The sequence below is a fragment of the Pelodiscus sinensis genome, chromosome 1 (genome assembly GCF_052426305.1).
Source record: "Pelodiscus sinensis isolate ZL-2025 chromosome 1, ASM5242630v1, whole genome shotgun sequence".
In the NCBI taxonomy this organism is placed as follows: Eukaryota; Metazoa; Chordata; order Testudines; family Trionychidae; genus Pelodiscus; species Pelodiscus sinensis.
Window position 1 is genome coordinate 74,599,795 of NC_143052.1, and position 16,860 is coordinate 74,616,654.

The following is a 16,860-nucleotide window of genomic DNA, read 5'->3' on the forward strand; positions in this document are numbered from 1 at the left end:
GAATAGTCAAGACAGAAGCAGACTGTGAGGGACTCCAAGAAGATCTCACCAAACTGAGTGATTGGGCAACAAAATGGCAAATGAAATTTAATGTGGATAAGCGTAAAGTAATGCACATCGGGAAAAATAACCCCAACTATAAGTACAGTATGATGGGGGCTAATTTGGCTATGACAAATCAGGAAAGAGATCTTGGAGTTATCATGGACAGTTCTCTGAAAACTTCCACACAGAGTGCAGCGGCGGTCAAAAAGGCAAATAGGATGCTAGGAATTATTAGGAAAGGGATAGAAAATAAGACCCAGAATATCTTACTGCCCCTGTATAAAACTATGGTACGCCCACATCTTGAATACTGTGTACAGATGTGGTCTACTCACCTAAAAAAGATATTTTGGCCTTGGAAAGGGTTCAGAAAAGGCCAACTAAAATGATTAGGGGTTTGGAATGGGTCCCATATGAGGAGAGGCTAAAGAGACTGGGACTTTTCAGTTTAGAAAAGAGGAGACTGAGGGGGGGATACGATAGAGGTCTATAAAATCATGAGTGGTGTGGAGAGGGCTGATAAAGAAAAGTTATTTATTAGTTCCCATAATAGAAGAACTAGAGGACACCAAATGAAATTAATGGGTAGCAGGTTTAAAACTAATAAAAGGAAGTTCTTCACACAGCATGTTGTCAACCTGTGGAACTCCTTGCCAGAGGAGGCTGTGAAGGCTAGGACAATAATAGAGTTTAAAGAGAAGCTGCATAAATTCATGGAGGTTAGGTCCATAAAAGGCTATTAGCCAGGGGATAAAATGGTGTCCTTGGCCTCTGTTTGTCAGAGGCTGGAGAGGGATGGCAGGAGACAAATCGCTTGATCATTGTCTTCAGTCCACCCTCTCTGGGGCACCCGGTGCTGGCCACTGTCGGTAGACAGGATACTGGGCTAGATGGACCTTTGGTCTGACCCAGTATGGCCTTTCTTATGTTCTTATTTAGATGTGGTTGTACTAGACTAATCAGACATTGATTATCTTCCTAAAGTGATAAATTATTGCTTGCTTCCTAGGTTTGTAATACTTAAAAGAAGTTTCACAGCCCTCACCTTACAAAGTCTACATCTTTTAAAATGTAAACTATACAAAATGCATTGAGGTAAGGTTTCTTACTTAATGGAAGCAGTAGTTTAGAGTCTCCCTACCTGTCTGTTGAATATGTAAGTACACATGTTTGCAAGTGCTAACAATAATGCTACCTCAAACACGGCAGGTAAATAGAAATCAGGGTGGGTTGCCTCCTGAATTTTTTCATATGGGAAATATACTACCTCCATTTTAGGTTCAATCTCACTCAAATAGCCTCAAGAATTTGTACATGCCCACCCATCCCTCCAGCTGACTAGAGCATAGAGATATAAACAAAGCTTTGAGGTAACAGTTTTAAAACTACCCCAAGTAATTTAAGAACATAAAAACAGGTCAGACCTATGGTCCATCCAGCCATAGTCACTGATTCCGTGAGTGTTCCATAGATGGAGAACCCATGGGAAAAAATAGTGTGTATACCCACTGGTAATCCTGCAGATTAGTTCCTCCTTTCCCCCTTCAGCACCTGCTGCCCACTGGTAGCCTCACCAAACACTTCCTCCTCCTGCCTCCCAGTGCTTCCGACACATTATGGTTAGCTGTTCAAACACATGCAGGAGGCATTATGGAGGAAGGGGAGGTGCAGGAGCAGGAAGAGATGAGGGAAGGAGTAGGGACAGGAAGAGGCAAGGTACGGGTGGGGTCTTGTGGGAAGGGGTGGAGTGGGGATGGATTCAAGTACCCCTCTCCTCAGGGAACTCCGCCCTGGTCTACACTTTGGCATTATTTCAAAATAACCCCCCTTAGGTTGAATTTATAAGCGGAGCATCCACACTACCATCCCATTATTCCAAAATAATGGGCAACTTATTTTGAAAATTGTACTCCTGCTTTCCTCAGGGAATAATGCTAATTTTGAAATAGGTACTTCAAAATAGCATTAGTGTGAACATACTGGTGCCAGTATTTTGAAATAACTACTCCCCAGGGTAATTCAAACTAATTACTCCACAGTGGAGGAAGGGGGAATATTAGGGGGAAGGGGTGGGAGAGGAAGGGGCTTGTGTGTAGGGGGAGGGGGTGAGAGAGGAAGGGGTTGTGCGGAGGGAGAGGAAGAGGCTTGTGCAGAGGGGGAGGGGCTTGTATGGAGAGGGTGGTAGAAGGGGTGGACGAGGAAGGCACCAAGGGACAGCCTGGAGGAGAGACAAATGCCAGGGGGCCAAGTGCAGACAATGAGGAAAAGGGCAGGAGGGGAGGTGTCAATGGGAGGGGGACAGAGTGATGCTGCGAGAGGAGAGGGTAAGGGCATTGAGATCTAGAGGGGAGAGGGGGAGGTGCTGGGAGAAGGCTTGAAAGAAGAGAAAGGCGGGGATGGAGCAAGTAATGTGTTAGGGCACAGAGGGGCATGAGGGGAACGGGGGCAGATAGTGGTAAGGGGGTGTGCATCAGGGAAAAAGGGGGCAGGGGCAGTGAGGGAAGGGGGAAGCACCAGGAGGGTGCAGGGCTAAGGGAAGGTGCAGGTGCCAGGGGATTCTGGGGGTGAAGCAGAAGGGCAGACACCTGCAGGGGAGGGACCAGCATCAAAGAAGAGAGGCAGGGCAGGTATGTAGAGGGAGGTGTTAGGAGAGGGGATAAGAAGGGGTAGCTCACGTGATCAGAGTGGGGCTACTGGAGGAGTGGGCACTGGGGGAGAGAAGGGCTGGTGGAGGGGGGCAGGTTGCAGGAGGGTTGAGGGCAGTGAGAAGGGCAGGATAGTCAGTACAGCAGAAGAGGGTGAGGAGCTGGGGGGCAGCAGGCACCAGTGGAGCTGATGGAGCAAGGGGAGGAGACATGGCAGGAGAGAGAAAAGGTAGAGGTTTATAAAATATTTATTAATAACTTGGGTGCCACAGTGGCACATCCAAACAAGCCCCATGAAGTCAGTACTGGTGCACAACACAAAATTCATTCTGCTCATGGGAGGAAACTCTTAGGCTATGTCTACACTGACATTTTCTTGTGCAAGGACATCTTTTACTTGACACTTTACTTCTGGACATGTGTCCATCTTGCCCTGAGCATGTTACCTCCAGAGGCATGGCTAACGGGGATCAGGGAGCGTGGCTAATGGGGCAACACCAAAAATTATACAAACCTGCCTCCCCTGGCAACCACATAAGCTCTGCAGAGAAGTTGGATGTCGAGTGAAATCCCCAGGAACCAAATGCAGAACTGCATGTGGAAAAGGCTGTGACTGTTGGAAACAACAGCTGGGTGCAGGGTTGTGTGAGGCTTTAAGAGGGAGTAGCAGCAGTTGGGCAGGGAGCAATGCAGACAACCCTAATGAGAGACACTATTTGAACATGGAATCCTGCAGAGCAGCTGTTTCCTGGCATAGAGACTGCAGTGGAGAGAATTCCTCTACTTCTAGACCTGAAGAGCCCTCATTCTCAACTGGACTGCCCCAAGGAGCCAAACAAGAACTGCTATTGCTCACTCAAACTGTAACCATTAAGCCTCTGCACTCTGAGACTTAATATTTTTCAGAAGCTGAAATGGGCATCAGGGGATGAACCACTTGATGATTGCCTTGGCTATTTTTGGAAGACAGGATACTGGGCTAGATGGACCTTTGGTCTGACCCAGTATGGCCGTTCTTATGGTGATAAGTTTTACCAACAAAAGTGATAGCATAGATATGATCTGAAAGATGTTAAAAGTAGGCATGTTGTGGGAGTTGATAAACAGGTATTTTAGACTAAAGAGGCCAAAATCTCAATCCAGGTGTGGCCAAAGTCAATTAACTATTTATTTGTGCTGGAGGTTATTGGAAGAGATCATTCACACTATAAAAATCACTAGCAGACAAGAAGACAACATGGTATCAACACACAGCAGGGAAAAGAAATTTTATCTGGGTCTACATTGCAGGAGAATACATTACAAAGGTTTAGTAGCCTATAATGAGAGGGAAAGTGAGCCCCTAAATTTTGCTTCACCTGAGGAGACAAAATAACAGAAAACCACGTTCTATGTAGGGATATGAAAAGTTAACTGGTAAGCATCACCTTTAATGAATGATGCTTATTGGTTCCAGTTAATCGGAGGGGACTAGAGCAGCTCCCCCCACACCACAGCAAGAGGGCTGCTCTAGCCCTGCTGCAGACGGGGTGCTCCAGCCCACCTGCCTCGCCTTTAATCAGTTAACAGGTTAAACACTATATTTTACCAGTTAACCAATGAACAGGAATTTTACATCCCTAGTTCTGTGAAGGGTCCTAGCCAGATGGGCTAGTTCCATACAGAAACGACTCTTGTTCCAAATAATTGTGCAAGGGTCATGATGATACATTAACCCAGTCGTAGTGGAAACTATGATTTCCTGAACATATTTCTATTCCACATTCACCTTAAAAATATCCTCACTACTTTTCACAAGCCCTCACTTCAGAAAATTATTTTTTGGAATTACATTCAAAGCTCTTAATGCACAAAATCCATCAATTTATAAATGAAACGATATTGAAACTTAAAATATGGTTTTCAAAAATACGTCTCATGCATGTTGAGTTTAAAAGAATGGTTCTACTGCTGCCACTGGCTAGAAAGATTGTCTTTTTATTAGACTTCGCAGAACCTGTCCCAGAACACTGGACACAAAGTGATGAAAAATACATTTTAAAAATCAGAAATAATAGCTGAATAACCCCCCCGGCCAAACACTAATATTGGCATGCATCTCTCCAGTCATAATGTTTGGTTTAATACACACCTGCCGCAATATAATATAATAAATAAAACTACAGATAAGGCAGGGAAAGTTGTAAAATAAGGGTTAATGAACACACAAGATTACACTCAAACAAGGGCCAGGATATGTCTTCCAGAGGTATTATTGCGTCTTTCTATTTTTGTATGAAAGATTGTCTTTACTATATCATTTCAAAGTCCATCCCTGATCCACATTTCATATCATTACAAATTCCTTTGTGGTTTGGAGTAACATTTTTTTGGCACTATTCAATAGCCAACAATCCAGGTTTCTACTCCATAACATTCTTCCTTAATGGGTTACAGAAACAATACAGCACAATAAATTAATTATGAAAAGTAACTCTGGGAGTAGAACTCAAAGTTTCCTAAATAACTCCATTAACTGGTGCCAGTAGTGGACCTTTGTAGTACTCAGTTAAATCATACTTCCTTTCATGCTACATCCTCTTCTCCTTAAGTATAATTGATTATCACCATATTTTTGTTAGGGTTCATAGGTTCATATTTTTAGACACTCCTTCCTGATCTTTTCCTGCTTCAGCATAGAACTGGATAAGAATATAAAAGGGCATTTGGCTGTCTGAACACTTCCATAGAACTGAAAGGGATTGAACTGTAATAGCCTGGCTCAGTGCCCACTGTACCATCAACAGTGTATTGAGAGTCATCCAATTACTGGGTCCCACAGGCTTTCAAGATTACTGGGTCTGAGAAGACTCTAGTCACCATTTCTAGTTCTGGGACTTTAGGACACAATTCTGAGCTCAAACCTCCTCTGACACTGTTCCTTGAGATGGGAGTCACTGCCACACAACCATCCTATATCCCGAAATCAGTGTCTAAGACCTCCCTAGCTTCTCCCTCCCTATGCACTGCAGATACTTAACCCCCCGCCCTCCCACCCCGTCCAAGCTTCACCTAGGCTGTAGTCACTCTCATCAGCTGAATCAATTATACTGTCACGGTGATGGATCTTTGCTAAATCTGGGTTGGTGGTTTTGGGTCGCAGTGACCTTCGGATGTATTTCAAATGATTACACAATAATCCTATTCTGAGAGGTCTGTTTATACTTGGAAAGACCTCAAAATAGCTATTATTTCTGTGCTGCCTTGATGGAATAATGCAGATGTGCCCAGTATCTTCATTTAGGGGAAATGACATTTTTAACAGAAAATGTATGTTTGAAGAACTATGTCCAGCTCTAGTAACTGCAAAAATTAGTGTTTACTTAGCTAATAATAATCTGTGTCATGGCTGCAAGCTTTTTATTCGTTGCCATGAAAAAATGTATTTTCTTGTCATGTGTTAGGAAGTGTACATGAGTACCATTCTAAAACATGTCTATAGTTTGGAGACTATGATGGGGATTATAGTGTGTACTTTTGTTGGCGTACCCTGTAGTGTACAGTCTATGGGGATGGAGAATTTTTTTTTCCTGTCACTGTGGGAACACTACCTCCCCAAGTGACAGTACCTAGGTCAGTAGAAGTATTCTTCCGTTGACCTAGCTACACCAATTCTGGGGTTTAGGTAAGTAACACTATGGCATTTGTGTTTTCTCACACATCCTGAGTGCACTAGTTACGTCAATTTCAATTTTAAATATAGTCACATGGGGAAGCTACAGATCAACTTAACTTAATGTGTGATTTAAAACCAATGTAATTAAACTAATGCAAAATACTGTCTGGATCTTCTTATTCTGATGTGAGAGTGATTTATTAGCGATTAGCTTAATCCATTTCCAATCAGTGGAACTGAAACTAACTTAAACCTGGTTTAAACCACAAAAAGTATCCACACAATCTTTGCACCAGTTTTTCATTCAATTGGCTCAAAAGAACACTTAATATTAAACCATTTGAACTTTCTCATGTACAGAACTCCTTAGAGAACATACCCCCTTATGCAGCTGTCACCTGCATGAAAATGCAGAAAGCAGGGTGTGTATATTGCTCATGTTTAGGCTCTACTCTTATAAGCAGACAGAAGTTAATGAAATAACAGAGGTGCTTAATTAAGCACATGTACACACACAAGTGTTTGTTGAATTATGGATTTAGTATGTGTTCAGACACATGTCTGTTTTTCAGAACCCTCTGGGAAAAAAGAGACAGGCTCCTGCTTATAACTCTATCTGTGTACATGCTTAAAATAGATCAATCTGTTCCTTCTCTGCCTAGCAAAAAAGGAGATTCCTCTAACATTACAGGAATGTTTTCTGTGGTTGCATAGAATTAGGTATTTTTACTGAATTTTGGACCACTTTGGGCCAACTGTGCTCTCATTTAGGGTTTGTCTGTACAGCAGGCAGGGCCGGATTAAGGGAGGGGCTAGCCGGGCAGCTGCCCAGGGTGCCAAGCTATGGCCAACCATCAGAAGCCGCGCGCCCGGGGCCAGAGGCTGTGCAGCGCCCCTTAGAGTTGCCATCAGGTGCCACGCACCCAATTGCAGCTGTAAGGTGCACAGCGCCCGGGGGGGTGGGGCCGCTCATGCGCCGTGCACCTGGGGCGGAGCCGTGCATGCATCGCACGCCCACTCCCCAGATGCAGGAATGGCTCGAGCCGGCCCTGACAGCAGGGCTAAAATTGAACTAAGCTACACATCTTCAGCTACGTCGATTGAGTAGCTTAAGTTGAAATAGCTTAATTCGGCCTTTGGTACTATCTACACAGCAATAAGTTGAAGGAAGAACACTCTTCCTTTGACTTCCCTTACTCCTCATGAAATGAGGGTTACAGGAGTCAGAGTAAGAAGTCCTCCAGCTCGACATTATTTTGGAGTAAAGGCTTGTAGTGTAGCCGTGCACTATGTTATTTTGGAATAACACCAGTTATTCTGAAATAACACGGCTGTGTAGATGTACCTTTCAGTAGTGTAAATCCAGAGCAAGTCCACTGAAGTTAGTGATGTTGCACCAGGTTTAGGCACTGATCCTGCAAGGAATTCCAGATGGGGGGCACTTCCTTGGGGCTCAGCAGTAGCACAGATATCAATCTACCTGCAAAGTGCAGCTGGCAGGATTAGAGCCTAAAAATGCTGCAAGATCAGGAAAATCTTTTCTACTTATGGATTCAATGGAGTTCTATGCAAATGCTCATATCATGCTACCAAGGCACCATGTTCTATTGGGACCATATAATATATTTCATGCCATCTGGTTTTGGAACAATCTATACACTTAGAAAAAGTCACAAGCACACTCAAAAGAGTGACACTTCATAATTAGCAGTTTCTTTGCTGCTAAATATGAAATCTCACTTTTGTGAACTCAATTGGAATTAATGCATTCTCTCTCTTACTTAATCTGGACCTCCTCATGGTAACAATATAGTAATATTGGAGTTCAATAATCAGACACTTATGTAACAAAAAATAAAAAGCAAAGCTTGCTTCATCGCATAAGTATGCATGCATAATATGAATTATTCTAAAGTGATTAATATTTAATAACAATTGCACCAAAGTCTATTATGCATAATTGGAAATCTGTTGGCAAGGTCATCTAAATTTTTCGGTTTAGTAAGGTCTGTTTGGAGAACGTGAGAGGACTGAAGCAGAAATTAACAGGCAGTTTATTTCCCTTTGAGGGCATTTAATCCCCACCATCTGAACTGATCAGTATAATCTAGGAGTTTTTTTTTATTAAACTTCAATTTACCTTTGCTTTACATTCTTTTCTGGTTCAGTTAGAGTATTTGTTACTATGCCACCCCCTCTGCTTTTCTGCAAAGTCTAATTATATCCAAAATGCAGGACAATGTAGCACTTTAAAGACTAACAAGATGTGCTACATTGTCCTGCATTTTGCTTCAACTACCCCAGACTAACACGGCTACATTTCTATAATTATATCCAGGCATCTTTAGCTATTTTCTTTCCTGCTTCGTTTCATCTCATGCCAAGTTACTGTTTGTTCATCTTTTAGTAGCTAATTCAAGCTAACAGCTCTCATTCTTCCAAAAATGTTCTGGGGGCTGATGTGCCAAATCGTGCAGCCTTAGGGGCGGATTCTCAGCAGGTATAAATCAACATAATGCCATTGATTGTAGAAGGGCTGCTCTTCTACCAATTCCTACCAGCTGAGAACATCATTGTTTGTATGACAAAGGCTTCCATTGACCTATATGGCACTTATGGATTCACAAATTCTGCCAAACCAAGTTATCCCACATGGCTTATGTGCTGTGCTTTCAGATATTTCTTTGATCTGTTTTGTCAACAAGTACGGATTTATCTTGGAACAGGAAAATGTTCATTTCGGTCAACTAAGAACCATGTGTTTTATCAGATTTTCACTTTTAGAGACAAATTCTGTTTCAGGGCATTAGTTTCTCCCTTCTGACTTGGCTAGCTCTAGAGTGAAACTCTGTCTTCATTGTGATATCTCAACAAGAGATTCTGCCTAAATAGGCCTGATTATTTTTTCTTCAGAGGTTTTAATAGTGTAACTGCACACAGTTAGAAGTTACTACATAGCACTTGGCATATAGCCTAGTTTATTCTGAAGGTAAAAGCATTAGAGCAAAAACATATTAAAAATAATCCAAGAAGCTACAAATGTGCTAATATGCTTATCAGAGATCATCCTAACCCTAAAAAGGAAAAGAAGCAATGGGCTTAAATTTCAGCATGAGAGGTTTAGATTGGACATCAAGAAAAACTTCCTACCTATCAGAGTAGTTAAGCACTGGAATAAATTGCCTGGGGAGATTTTGGAATATTCATCATTAAAGTTTTTTAAGAGCAGGTTAAAAAACACTTGTCAGGAATTATCTAGATCAGCGTTTTTCAAAGCGAGCCACAGGACTGCTTTGGGAAAGCTACTAGCTGGCCATGCCACTTTGTTTATCTAAAGGCTCTGTGTCCATGGTTTAAAACCAGGCTATTTATCAAAAATTTTCTCTTGGTCTGTTGGTTCCTAGATAAGTTATATACCATTCCGTAATAACACATACACAACTGAATTTGTAATACAATGGACCCCCAGCTTCAGTAAGATTTAACTACATTCACTAGAGTTCCTTAATTCCATAAGGTTTGTCCAGAACAGTGTTTCTCAAACGGTGCTCCGCAGAGCCCCAGAGCTCCATGAGACATCTCCAGCGGCTCTCTGGGGTTGACAAACTGGAAACATTGAAAGGTACAACACATACAATCAGTGGACCACTGGGGCTCCGCATAAGTACAATACATACAATCAGTGGACCGTTAGGACGTCACATAAATGTTTGCGCATGTAAAGGGCTCCCAAGCCCAAAAAGTTTGAGAACCACTGGTCCAGAATATTGTCAGTTTGTTGCAGGCCTAATAAAATGTTTATTTAGGTTAATTGATATTAAGGCCAGAAGGGATCATTCTGATCATTAGTATGAGGTCCTGAATAGACAGGCTATAGAATTGCACCAGCTGATTCCCACATCAAGCCCACAACTTCTGATTGTGGTAAGAATATTCGAGCATCTCATTTATATACAATAAATTGCGCTATATACCTGGAAAAGGCAGAAAATCAGATGGCTTAATTTCAAGGCAACTGTCAGTTGAATTAGATTTAGCGGGTAGTGCATCTAATCTGGTCAATAGAGAGAGAGGAACCTGGCAGTGACTGGTTTTTCTCCATAGGCTGAATCACTACAATGCACTGTCACAGTGTATTACCATTTTGCCATTTCAGATCAGCAAGTCAGACAACAACATGCGTTTCTGAAGTGGGTAAAATGTCCCAATCCTCCAGTCAGCTGCAGTGCCCTGAACCCTCATAGAGTCCTGGCATGGCCAGGTAAGGAGGCAGGGTGTATCCCTAGCAGAGCTCTCATTGCAATGATTGGGGCCAAAGTGCTAACAAGTGAACAAGTCTGCTTGAGAAGATAAAATACTGCAGCTGGCAAATGCACAGCAAAACCATAGACCCCTGTTTGATATTTTTCTGGAACTCATACATTTCTGTATTCTTCCTCTTCCACTGGGCTGTTTCCACACTAGTTGATGGAAAAACTCCCATTGACTTGCAAAGGAAGCATAATAGAGCCCATAGTGCTTTATTGAAAGCAAACGTGACCTATATTTAGTCATTCCCTTAAGTAACACTATGCTCAGCATGAAGTAAGTAGTATGAACAGGCATGTAAAACACAAGGGAATAGGGAAGTCTGAACCATTTTGCAGGCAAATCTTCAACACTTAACAATCCCCCAGAAATCTTATGAAGGATTCTCTTATGCACTAGATCTGCACTTTGGTAAAACATCCCATAAAGATTTCCTCTGTACAATAAGGTTCAGATACCTTCATAAGGTTTTATTTGAAGTATGCTCTTGCTTTATAGCATTTGTTTATAATAGGTTTAATAGGTGACAATAAGAACATACCTTCAAATAGCATAAGTCATTTCAATTCATTTTAACACAAAAATTCGAGTTCATTTATTGGCTTCAAGAATAGTTTTTTGGTTGTTTATTTTCAATTTAGCATGGTTTCAATTAGTTCAGATCAATTTTGGCTATTCTATTTTGAAAATATCTGGCAATGTCCTTAAAAGATTGATATTGTCACCAATTAGGTTACATAAATGTGTGGTGCTCCCATTATACTCACAGACAGTATCTACACTCAGGGTTTTAAATAGCAACTAATTGACTAATCAAATAGTCAATGCATGCATTGACTATTCGATTAGTCCATAGGGCAGTGGTCTCCAACCTTTTTACACCCAAGATCACTTTTTAAATGACAGACCAAGCCAAGATCTACCGCCCTGCCCTTTCCTTGAAACCCAGCCCCTTCCTTGAAGCCCCACCCTCTCTATTCCCCTCCTCTCCATCACTTGCTATTCCCAATTCTTATACTGCTGCTTTTTTTTTAAAAAAAAAATTCTTCTGTAGGAAGAGGTTTTTCCAACATTTGGCCTGTCTAGACTGGACCAAATGTCAGAAAAAACCCTTCTTTTGGAAGCCCCCTTATTCCTCGTGGAAAGAGGAATATTGGGGTGATCGAAAGAGCATGTTTGATCTTCCACTAAAAAAAAGCAGAAGAACAAACGCAATCCTGGATACAGAAGAGTTTTTCTGGGATATCTCCAGAATCCTGAAAAACTCCTGCAGTCTAGCCAGCCCCTCACTGGGTTGAGACAGGATGTGTAGGCTCTGGGGTGGGAATGAGGGATTTGGGTGTGGGAAGGGGTGAGAGGTGCAAGCTCTGGGAGGAAATCTGGATGCAGGAGGAGGTGGAGAAGGGGACACTGGCTTGGAGAGGGGGCTCCAGGCCGGGTAGTGTTGGGGTACTAAGCAAGCCACAGGCTTGTGGATGTGAGGGTGCTTGAATTTGGGTTAGGGTATGCGAGGGGCTCAGGACAGGGGGTTCCAGTGTATGATAGGCTCAGATCTAGCATCTGAGGAAGGGGGAATGCAGGAGTAGTTGTGGCCAGATGGGGGGTTGGCCCCAATTGGGGGTTTGTTGGCCAGGCTTCATTTAAAAAAAATACTATGTCAAACACAAAAAGTTTCTGCATTGTCTTTATTTATGAGTATGGCAGGGAACATGCCTTGAGTCAGAGGTCACTGACCCATAGAAAAGTCAGTCAGGAGCAGGGGACGCTGTACTGGGGAGGGGTCCTAGTGGGTACTCGGACAGGGAAACCCCACGTGCGCCTGCCCTGGGGAAAACTCACGCCTCCACTGCCGGTGCAGGGAAGTCACCATGCTCCTCTTCCAGAGCCAGGATCCCCTCCCGCAGCATGCCTGGCAAAGCAGCCAGTGCACTTCTGGAACTCCTGGAAGTGGCGCTAAGCTGCAGGACTTCCATCCACTCACGGGAAGTAGGCACTACCTCCATTTTCGCTGGAAGTCAGCACTGGAGCTTCTCGGGGGTGGGTGGAAAATGGGGGGGGGCCGGTCATCTCGCGATCGACTGGTCAAGGCCTTGTGATCAACGAGTCGATCGTGATCGACCTGTTGGTGACCACGGCCATAAGGCGATTCTGCCTTTGAAACATTGCAACAGCCCTAAGGTTTAAATGCTGCCCAGATGATTAGCAGAGGACACACAGCCTCCCGCAGCATGTATTTCATAGAATACTAAACTGAAAGAGACCTTGAAAGGTCATCAAGTGCAGTCTTCTGTCCTCATGGCAGAACCAAGCACCATCTAGAATAGATCATCTCTGATAGATGACTATCTAATCTGCTCTTAAATAGTTCCAGTGATGGAGATTCCATAATCTCCTTAGACCATGGGTTCTCAAACTGGGGGGCATACCCCCCTGGGGTGCCATGAAGAAATTCCAGGGGGGGTGTGAGGCAACCCAACCCCTCTCCCATAACCTCTCCCCTCCAAGTTTTGCAGCTATTTTTGTTTTTTTGGCCCAGGTCAGTTCCTTTTTTTTGCTCAACAAGTTTTGCTGCTTGCGGGGTGCGGGGGTGGGGACTGTGAGGGTTTCTCAAAAATCAAAAGGGGGCATGATGCCGAAAGCTTGGGAACCACTGCCTTAGACTTTATTGCAGTGTTTAACCACCTTAACAGCTAGGATGTTTTTTCTAATATTTAATATGTCTAATATTTATATTGGGGGTGCACATCTGCACATCCCTTTGTGCACATAACAAATTTTATTCTGCACATGGATGGAAAAAATTAGAGGGAATATTGCTCACACCACCCTTTGTGACCCAGCCCTGTGGCCTTAAAAATATCTCAGTGCCAGGAGTACACTGGTACTGAGTTTCAGCTGGCCTGATCAGTTCAGTGTACTCCATTCACTTACGTTGTAATCTGTATATAACAGATCTCATGTGAGGTGTCATTGAAAACCCAATAACAATAATCATTAATATTCTTGCATGTTATATGAACACTAAATGCCCAAAGGACTGTACAAATATGAAGAAAAATCTGGACTGAGATATGTTGGAACCAGACAAGTCTAAGGAGCAGGTAAACATGTTTTTTCCAGATAAAGGAAAGGTGAAAGCCTCTATCCAGGTGCAATCAAAGACAACTGGTAATCACAGTCAAGTGGCCATTAATTAGCATTTCAAAGGCTGCAGGGACAGACCATTTTGCATTGTAGAAAGCAAAAGCACCAGCAAGGAATCCTCTCCTTCAGACTTCACAGTATCTTGTCACAACAGGGGTTGTTGAACTTTGATAGGATATGTTTTTAAAAGTTCACTGGACTAGAAAAGAGACGGAAAGAACGCCATGTTTTCTTTCACCTAAGATGACAGAGGACTTTGTAGGAGATCATGTAAAGAAGGTGGACAGCCATCTTGCTGGAAAGAGGTGTGGTAAGAATCTTACCTTGATCCAAGCAGGTAGTTTTGTTAAACCTTAGCCACTTGAAAGGATTTTTCACTTGCTTGTAGCCCATTCTGATTTTATCCCTTATACTAAAACTCACTTAAAATCCTCTCTTTGGTGTTTTATTTTTAATCTAAACCAACCCACAGCTATGTTTAAATTGAAGTTAAAGGAACAAACTGCTGTGGTTTTGTCTCTTAAAAAGAGCAATGGACCTTACTACTTCTCTAAATGTTGCAGAAGGGGCTATACATTTCAAGGGAGATGGTTTGGGGAAAATTCAGCATGGGGATGTGTGTTGGGGTTACCTGAGTAGTAACTAAGGCTTGTGGGCACTCAAGTGTGGCTGCCATGTAACAAGCAGGCTGCAGGATTCAGAAGAGTTGAACCAGTTTTACTTAACACACAGAACTCCATGCATGCTGTCTGAGAGCTTTCGGACAGGGAGCTGTTACAGCAAATAATTTTTTGACACTTTGGGTTATACCCTAATTGTGGTGTGTCTACACTACAGCTTTATTTTGAAATAGTTAATTCAAAATAAGTTATTTTGAAATAATGTCTACACACAAAATGCATTTCAAAATAGCATTTTGCTATTTCGAAAAAGCATGTCTGCACTTAGTGGACGCTGAATCGCATTTAAGGCTGGCCCGAACCAGGTCTGGCAGGGCATCAGTTCAGGAGTTTATTTGCGTGGCTGCTGCCTGAGGCTATCTGAGGCCTGTGCTTAAAGGGACTCCCACCCCAGGCATCGGGTTCTCAGCTTTTCCTGCTTTCTTGCCTACCTCGGTGAGGGACAGCAAAGCATTTTCTCTCTGCATGCTCTGGTTGCCCTCACTCAGGACACCACAGCACTCTGCAACATGGAGCCAGAGCTGCCCCTGGGCACTCTGGTGCTTCTCGTGGATGCGTTGCTGTGAGCCTGGCTGCACTTTCTGCAGGCTGCCATCCGAGAGGTCCATTGGGGGGCTGTCAGTATCCAGGAGGTCCTGCGGGAGAGCTTCCACCTTGAGGAGCACTAAGAGCCTCCCTGGTGTGCCCCAGTGGGGGCTTGTGCCTCATTCCTCCCTCACGTCCTTCCACTTACCCCTCCCTAACCCCTCACCCCCTTCCTGATGTCAAATAAAATAAATGTATTTTCATGAACACAAACTCTCTTTATTTAACAAAACTGGGGGGGAACTATGGTGAGACTGGGGAAAGGAGGCTGGAGAGGGGAGAAGAGAGTGTGGGAAAGGGGAGAGGGAAACCTGGGAGGAGGGAAAAATGACACCCTGCCTCCTCTTGACTCTCTTTGACCTTGAGTCAGAATTAATAGCCCCTCCTCTTTCCAGCCTGCCAAGCAAGAGTCAGCAGAAATATCTTTGCTCCTTTAAGCAGAGTTGGACCATGTTACAGTAGGATTAATCAGCATAGAAGCCGCATGCCATAAGAACATAAGAACGGCCGTACTGGGTCAGACCAAAGGTCCATCTAACCCAGTATCCTGTCTGCCGACAGTGGCCAGCACCAGGTGCCCCAGAGAGGATGGACCAAAGACAATGATCAAGTGATTTGTCTCCTGCTATCCCTCTCCAGCCTCTGACAGACAGAGGCCAAGGACACCATTTTATCCCCTGGCTAATAGCCTTTTATGGACCTAACCTCCATGAAATTATCTAGCTTCTCTTTAAACGCTATTATAGTCCTAGCCTTCACTGCGTCCTCTGGCAAGGAGTTCCACAGGTTGACTACACACTGTGTTAAGAACTTACTTTTATTCGTTTTAAACCTGCTGTCCCTTTCCAGAATCCTAAAACCTACTACTTATGTTAGTGAATGACAGGTGAAGTAAAGTCTGACATATATCCCCTTGCCAGCTACAGCAAAATAACTGTCTTTTAAAAATCCTAACTAAATGGTACCAATTTTTCTCAGGTCTAGCAACATGTTATAGGCTCATGTTCAGCCACAGCTAAAGAAGCAATGCAGAGTTGTTTTAGCAATCAGTGCACACCTTGCTCCTTGTCTAGGTGATGGGAAGTTTGTTGGGACAAGAGGTTGTCTGCTTCTTTCTTCCTTAGCTCTGACTAGATCAGAGGTGGGGAACCTAAGGCTTAGGGGGCCAGATCCAGCCTCTGGTCTGGCCTGGATCCAGCCCTGAGGCTTGGGGCTCTCTCTCCCCAACATTGTTCCAGCCCCATGTTCCCTCTCACAGCTTCTCACTAGTGGCCCCTGACTGATTTTTTTTTGTGAGTCAGAGGCCAGGACCTAAAAGAGTTCCCCACCTCTGGACTAGATCATTCTAAAAATCAGCTACGTGTGAATAACAAAGGTTACTGAATGTTAAGAGCCATAGCATTGCAGCCTGATGGACTGAAATACAATAAATGAGAGAGCACCTTGGTGCATTTGCTCTAAAAATTCTCACTTTGTTTGATCCTGGCAGCATGTTTCTAATTGCGTCATTTGGTATTATTAGCAATGATACAAAGCTTTTGTGTATGGCCAACTGACAAGTGTTTAATCTTCTTGCTTTAAAATAAGTAGTTCTGTTTTTTTTCTTTAGTATGTCTTTTCAGATAATGAAAATGGTAGGAGGCATTTATCTGGTTTTGATGTTCACAGTTATATGCATTATTGCTTAATTAATAGCATTATGTGTCTGAACAGTGAAATTGCTCCCCCAGTGAAAACTGGATTCTACAATACAGTAAATCAGGGAATACATCCAAGCCAAATGAAAGGAATGAGAAGA